Source organism: Sorghum bicolor, chromosome 9 (genome assembly GCF_000003195.3).
Source record: "Sorghum bicolor cultivar BTx623 chromosome 9, Sorghum_bicolor_NCBIv3, whole genome shotgun sequence".
Lineage (NCBI taxonomy): Eukaryota > Viridiplantae > Streptophyta > Magnoliopsida > Poales > Poaceae > Sorghum > Sorghum bicolor.
The window spans coordinates 10,375,624-10,384,291 of NC_012878.2; the positions used below are offsets into that span (position 1 = coordinate 10,375,624).

Sequence of the window (8,668 nt, forward strand, 5' to 3'; positions counted from 1 at the left end):
TTAGAGCGAACCAAAGTCGGCGGGCGGGGGGCCGGACGACGGTTGCGAGCAGGAAGCCAGGAACGTTCTTCTTCAGACAAGAAAGAGAAAGCTCGCGCCTCCAGTTAGGGCCGCCATTGCCCCAGAGGTGGAAGAATAAGGAATATTCAGGGCAAGAAAACGAGCACAGCTTAACAATGGAGAAGCCAACAGGCTTGGAGGAGACATAGAATTTGAAAGCACGCCCGGCTAGGTGAGAAACACGAAAGTAAGCAGCACATCCTCCAATGGAGGCTTGGAGGATGATACTAACAGAGGAGGTGTCGAGACGAAACTTGCAGCGAGAAAAGGAGACAACAAGAGCAAAGGACCGCGAAGAGGAAACTGGGGAAGAAATGGGAAGGCCAAGGGAACGCTCCACGATAGTCGAAACCGATTCTCCCGGGGCGAAAGAGAGCCAGGGAAGAGTTGGAAGAACCATGACCAGAATGGAGCACACAGCAAGGAGCACCGAGCAGGAGGAAGGAGAAACTTACAGGATTACAGGGAAGCTCCCGGCCTCATGGCTTTGGGGTCCTAGCCTGCGACCATCGCGGCGAGACCGCCACCACTCACCTCGCGCCGGAGTGGATCAGCGGCACGGCCGTCACGCCCAAGGTCGACGTGTACAGCTACGGCATGGTGCTGCTGGAAATCGAGTCGGGATAGACAGAGTATGTAGCTAGGTGGTAGCCTGATAGAGGATAAACACGCACGATGGTCAGTGAATTCTTCACAATTGCACATCATGATATGATTCCATGGGATTATACTTGCCTACTTGGGAAGTTGGGACCATGTATGGCGTTAGAAGCTAGGATGCCTTGCACAACAATTGCACTGCATGACACGATTTCTTGGGCTTATACAATGGATGGAGGTGTTTAGTAGTTTGCTGTTAGTCTTATTTGATCTCTCTACTGTTAGTCTTATAATAATAAATGGTCCATTTTAAAACTTTTATAGAGGTTGAAGTAACAGTTTCTTTTTCTAAAAAATATTTCGGATTGTTCTAATTTCAGCCTAGTCTAAATAGACACGAACCATGCGACACACTTTTGGCACAGTTATTTATTTGGAGAGATTTTGCTAGACTATGGAGACCTAACTGGACGCACTTCAGTCTTGACCATTTTGACATATATATAGAGAGAAAGAGAGAGGCACGTTAACTTCTTTGAATATGAACCACTTCAGCAGTACTTTTTAACGAAAGCTGAAGAAACAATGTTTTTTTGTTGCAACAAATCAGTATTAGCTAAATTTTAGCGAAGCGAACATACATGCCTAGATCGAGACGATCTTTATTCGCTCGTCACTGGCCGACGGTCCGACCAGTCATAGCCATCATAGGCAACTTTCATTAAGCAGGCCAACTATCCCTCTAACGGATTCATGAATCCGTTGTCCTTTTAATTCTACCAACTCTGTCTTCTCATCAACACAAAATCAGTAGCCACATAATCAGTTAATCACCTGTGCTACATGCCTTTTATTTGATCGCTCTAATCCAGCTGGGGCGAGCAACAGTGGATTTGAGTTGCAGATCTGAAGGCGGCTTTGGCCAGACCGCCAGAGGCTATATAGTATAATATATTCCCTGATGCAAGGACCTTTCATTAGCCGCCACCTTATGATGACTGATCGATGAGAGCAATGTGCTGACAGTTGTATATTATACCTGACTGAACCTGTATCGTTCTGTCAAAGTGTGCATGAGCTGCTGTACTTGGAGAGACCTGTGCCGGAAGAAGTGCATTGTCAACAGTCTAATGATACATGTCTGAATTCTGACGATGCTTTCGAACTCCTGCTCATTGCAGGCGCTTGATGCCCAGCCTTGTTCAGATCAAAGCCCCGGAACAGGCAGAGTCGGTATGTCTGCTACCCAAAAATAAGATAAAGGTCGTACACGTTGCCTATAGGGAAATTCCTTTCTACATGTACGTGTATATCTCTAGATTTAAGGTGTATATAACCAAACGAAATATATATAGACAAAGTATATAATCATATGATCATACTAGACCATCTAGAGTGATATGTATGTTAAGTATGTATGCATACATAGAGTATATGGTTATACTTATTGTATATAATATAGTAGTGACATTTTAGTAATATATTTAAAATATAATTTTTTTTGAAAAATTTTCGCGTGGTAAGATCTAGAGTATATTAATATGAGTATATAAACATACTCAAACCGATAAACAAGTATGAATACATACACAATGTAGTTTATTGAAGATGAGAGTAACTTCACGTACGTGTACAAAGGAATTATATATATATATATATATATATATATATATATATATATATATATATATATATATATATATATATATATAGCCAGACCATCTACGTGCACCACCGACCGCACGAGGCCTCCCCCACCAAACCAGCCTGCGAGCCGGCAGTCACGGTCTTTAATGGTAACAAATCATAATTACTGAGGCCAATTACCGCATGGTAATTTTGGAAGGTAGCTAATGGACTGAGTAGTTACCTTTTTGAGCGGACTGGTTACTGTGTAGATGCAAGCTAGCGTCAAGGAGACAGATTTTATTTTACTAAAATATTTACGAGAATTTCATTGGCTTGAGATTGTGACAACGATAGAGTTACGATAATTTGACTTCATATAGTGTTCGAAGAACCAAATAGTTACGAGAAAAATCAAAAAGCATATCGTTAATGAAGATGGGCATTAAAGTTACTATAATGTTTACGATAATGTTTTCAGGAGTTGCAGCCAATTTTACAATTCGTCTTAGTTCAAACGGGAACAATTTCACTTTGATCATATTCCTCCGAGTTCCAAATGACAAGTACTAGATACAGTACACAAAAGACAACATGTCATTCCGATAGTGCCATCTAGAGGGTAACTGAACACTACTCCATTCTAAAATTAGTTGCTTTTCTTGCACATTCTATTCAGCACAAATTAAACACATGCAACTTCAATTGGTCATGCCTGTTTGCTCCTCTGTAGATAAGCAGCTTCTGCTGGGAAGTCTAATTATCTGAAATCATAAAAAATATGAACAATAGTAAATAATATGATTCTTAACGTGAACATGTATGGATAAGCAGGCTCAAGATTGATTTTTTTGTTATTTACGTGAACAAAAAATATGTTAAGACAACACAAAATGGAGCCGGAGCATAATCATAATAGGGACAAGATCAACCGACCATGCCAAAGGTTGCTCTCTAAACTAAAAAACATGAACACTGCCTGCTAATTTCTCCTAAAGTTCCATCATCCCAAATAATGCATATGAAACAACAGCACAAACAATAGTAATTTTTTTTAAGGGATGACAAGCTTTTGCCACAATTTTTATTATACAAAGGGGAAAAAAAGGGTTGGTCCAGTTTTTTGAGTGAAAAAAGTGTAAAGAAACCACAACCGAGAAGAGTGTGGCACTCATCCTGTACAACTTGGGTATGACAATACTAATAATATTTAGAAGAATTTAAACTACTAATATTTACGAGAATTTTATATTATGAACTTTCCTTTGACAAATTTACATCGATATTTACACAAAATGGGTACAATGAACATAATAATTTACGAGAATAAAAATGAACAAGAATGAATGAAATTATTGTAACATCAGTATAAGTTACACAATGTTTATAAGAATTGTGTTTACGGCAATACTAACAATATTGACAAGAATTTCATTAATAATAATTACAAGAATTCTATATTATGATTTTTTTTCCTTCAACATAACTTACACTGGTATTTATGAGAAATGGGTACTATACGAATATAAGTATTTACGATAATTTTAGACTATGGTTGAGGCTTAAAAATCAATAAGGATGATCGAAATTACCATAATGAATATAGGGAGCTAGCAGAATTTAGTGTCATGGTATTCTGATGCTAGTCAAATGAGGAGTCCAATAGGCTGTTAAGTAATTACAATAATTTGAATCACTAATTTAGCTAGGGAGTAAACAAAATTTTGCCTCAGATGATATATTATAATATATATGTCCTTTATATATGAATCACTATAATCAATTAATAGTGAGATACAATAATTTTTGAATGAACTACTCTGTATTTCTTAAGTACGAGTCATTAACAGTTCAGGCGTAGGACCAATTTTACCAGTAAGATGTTCTATATCAAAAGGAGGAGGAGACAACAATTACCTCCCATTGCATGAAGACTATCAAGCACTGGTCCATCTCACTGCCTATCCACAAAATGTTTTCTTAGAAGATATATACAATGACACCTGACAGACACCTCTTTAGTTCTATTTGTGATGGATGCTCAAGCAACCAACAGATCTACTAGAATAAATAAAACAAAAGGTACAATCTGCCCATAGGGTGAGTAGAAAATATACAATGACAGAGTGATTAGTTACCAAGAAAAATCATAATGTAAACAACTACGGGATACTAATAATGTCCGAAGAATGGACTAAAATGTGACTGCTTCAAATGTCTGAGCAGTAATTCGTGATAATTTGCATAAGGCAGCAATGCTTATTATCATAAGATTAATGTATACTGATTTAGTGCACACAATAGTTACGATATTTTGTAGTAGAAACATAGGAATTTACTAAACAAGGGATCTGACATTCAAGAATTTGGTTTGAAAAAAATAGCAAACCTAACACAACCTAAAATAGATAGGATCTAAGTTACCATAAAAAGATATGATATGGATCTTTTTACTAACACAAGCAGTAAATAAAGCCATGGAATATATCATTGCAAAAAAAAAAAGAACGGCAATTGGAATGCTGGAAGCCAGCAGTCTTTCATCACCGGTTCTAGGTAAAATCATTGTTGGCCTTTTCCATCTTTAGTCTGAACAAAATCTAGTAATTGACCTCCTATGTCATATCTCCACTATAATTGAAAACTTCTTGGGCCGTTAGACCACACAAACTCACGCCCCAATAAACTCATCTCCACCGCAGCCCACTAATTCGGCCCACTAATCTCTACCATAACCAGACCAGGTCAATCACGGTTAATCAATCTACGTCTTGTGCTAACGACGACCGCCTGCTGCCGGATCTGCCGGAGCAGGAACGACGGGAAGGGCACCAGCCTGCGTGCACGACGGGAGCGACGAGGGCGCTGAGGGGTTCTACGAGGCGGAGCGGGACAAGGGGCAGTTCCTGTGCCTGGTGTGCGAGGGGAGCGGCGCCAGGGTGGGCAAGAGGTTTGCCGGGTGCGCCGCGCTCGTGCAGCACGCCAGGTCATTCGCCCGGAGTCCCGGACCAAGACGAAGCTGGCGCACCGCGCGTTCGCCGACGCCGTCGGCCTCCTTGTCGGATGGGGCGCAGGCCAGATCGCTCCTCCGCCGGTAAGCATCATGTTCTCTCATCGTGGTCCCGCGCTCATGTGCCGGTCTGCCAGATTGTTGAATGATTCGGTGTTTTGATCTTCTGAAATGCAGGCAGACACTGACAGCGATGGCGCTTCTGATCAAGTTGATCACGTAGAAATGGAGCTATCGTGACTCCTGATAACTGCAATCTACGGCAACAAGCTTTTTGTTGTTTTCTCATAACTACGCGGTTTTAGAGTGGAGACTGATCGGGATGGAAACAGTGTGTAGCATGGTTCCGAGTGCATTAACAATCTACGGTTAATCAATCTACGTCTCCCTTCCTCAAGCGCGGTATTCTAATCTAAATGGTGGAATGGTTTTTTTGAATTAGAGTGTATTTCATTACTCTCCGATCATAGCTGAATCGCTGAATCGCTGGACACAGAATCTAAAATAGCAAGAAGAAAATTCCGTTGCCTTCGGATATAGGTTCAGATGGGTGATGGGTGATTTCTGAACCTATATGCATGTACATCTGAATGGTTGCATATTTCTGTAGTAAGTAACTAATAAAAGTGTATGAGATCATAGTATAAGTCTCTGACTAATCATGCAACATCTAATGATAAAATTCATGAATGCCCTTTTGCAGTTCCTTTTTCTTCATTCAGGAGGCTTCAATGTCTACACCTAGACATACACGCGATGCGCTAAGCGACATCACCAACGTCACAGGTATGCTTTTAATAATTGGGTGTTTTTTCTAATTTTGTAATCTAATCCAAATTGGTCAAAATTCTTGCTAAAGATGAGGCCTCGTCGAGGCGGGCTCAAACATCGCAAGGTCGCAATCGTCGTGCTGAGATAAACGATGAACGAAGGGAGGATATAAATAGAAGACAACGTGAGTATCAGCGTGATCGTCGAGGGAGGATGACCGAAGAAGAAAGGGAGTATCAACGTGAGTATTTGCATCAATGAACGATTAAATATTGACAAAATATTATCTGTCATTCACAGCTATCAAGATCACTAAGGACGGAGTTCTTGGCTGAAATTTTGGCGAGTCGTGCAAACCAGTGCTACGACAACATCCCTGAAGATATCCAATATTTGATTAAAAAGTTAGAGAAAATATAAAGATGTCTTTATGTACTGATGATTCCTAAAATATATATAGACTTAAAAACAATTAACCAAAATTAAAACTCTAAAAAAATTAATATAGCATTCCCTACAAAAAAAAACCGTGGCGTTAGCACGGGCATTATACTAGTGTAATGAAATTGATTCCAGAAATAAACCTATAAACAAAAGCAAGAGAACTGAAAATAGTACAAATGCTAGGCTAGAAAAAAATCATCATACCTAGGTCTATGTTCTTGCACATGAGAAATTCAGAAGAAAAGGGATATCTGACCTGGTTAAGACACTGAAACAGAAAATCATTGATCATGAAACTACATGAACACTCACTTTGTACTAGTGCTTCAGACCTCAGTAACATAAACAAAATTACTATAATATGCATTTCGATAAAAGAAGAGAAAGCAAGATTAATGGCCATATCAGTCATTGCACAACCTACCAAGCACTGATTTATGCCATTGCCTAAATCTGGTGAAAATGACAATATATAATCTAATCATAAAACATCTATATCATAGGAACACGCAGATACCTCTTTGTCCGAGAAACGTGAAGACTACCTAACCATGGTAACACTAATTAAGATAATTTGAATTGCTCAACAGTTGCCACTAGGATTACTAGAATTCCTCATTGTCATACCAACCACGAACTATTATAATAAATTTACGACACTTCTGTATTAAATTCTAGATAGTTACCGCAATAGTGGCAGCAAGTTACCACATTGGCAATTTACCAAATGATGCAATCAAATTACTGTAAAATGTATAAAAATTTACAGTAAACAATATCTTAGGCACTAGGTGGCTTGCGTATGGATTACAACAAATCTCATTAACAATATCTGAACTAACTAAAAAACAACATGGTGACCAGAATCATTACCATTGTTTTTGATGAGCAGTATCGCTACAATGATCAACAAACAGAGAAGTACAATTGAACCAAATAAGCTCACAGACACCAGTCCAGTATAATTTCTCATTCAAAAATAAATGTAACACATTTTTTTCGTAATTCCTGAATATGATTTACGATAAACAAAGTGGACATGCAAAATTACCATAATCCAACTCACTCCCATTCAACACGTCTACTACTCCATATGGGAAAACACATAAATAGTGGATATACAGTGAAGCAATAATTCAAAATCCAAAGTAAATCGGTTGTAGGTTAAACGAGGGGGAGGCAGAATGGCACAACTGCTCACCTCAATGTCGTGTCTACACTAGACGAGTAACCTGTGGAAGGAAGCAAAGCATGCCACCGGGAGGGGGAGGGGCGTTGCGTCCATGGGCCGCCATCGCTGGGTGCCGTGGAAGGCGCTGCTGCTGAGGAGCAGAGGGAGGCATCGCTGTTCGGGGAGTGAGGCACCGTCGCCGGAGGGAGGCCGAGGACGTAGCCGGAGGGTGGACGGGGAAGCCACCATCCGCTGCCTCCCCGATGGATCCGCGGCGCCGGAGGAGAAGACGGGGAAGCCACCACGCGCCACCGTCCGTTGCCTCCCCGATGGATCTGCGGGATCCGTCAACAAGGGGACAGGGGAAGGCCACCGGGTGTGAGGGAGAGGGCTGTAGGGGCGGGGGACGAGGGGCGAGGGAGAGCAACGTCGGTGGTAGGCGCTGGGGCGATGAATGAGGCGCGGGGGCGGGGGACGAGACGACGAGGTAGCGAGGCGTGAGGGAGGGTGGCGTCGGTGGCAGATACAAGCTCAGGCGGTGAATGCAGATTCTTTAATCAAGATGAAGGTGCTGGGACACGACATGGTCAGACCGGACCAGACCCGGCGTGACGTAGCGACCCAGCTACAGAACAGATATATATATATATATATATATATATATATATATAATTCATACTTGTTTATCGGTTTGAGTATGTTCATATAGATCTTACCATACGAAAAAATTTCAAAAAAAATCATATTTTTAATATATTACTAAAATACCACTACTATAGTATATATAATAAGTATAATCACATACTCTATATATGTATGTATACTTAACATACATAGTACCTTAAATGGTTTAGTATGATCATGTACTCGTCTACACACATTTCATCGAGCCATAATACGTCCTAAATCTAGATATATATATATATATATATATATATATATATATCACAAATTTATTTTTTATACTATTCATGTGTTGCTACAGT

General features: G+C 40.2%; 1 long non-coding RNA gene across 1 annotated transcript; it reads right to left on the reverse strand.

Moving 5' to 3' along the window:
* Positions 2,732-8,217, reverse strand: LOC110430347. The gene is made up of 2 exons (XR_002447799.1): positions 4,204-8,217; positions 2,732-3,050 (listed from the first exon to the last, which is right to left on the reverse strand). It is a non-coding gene; the product is annotated as an uncharacterized LOC110430347 (long non-coding RNA).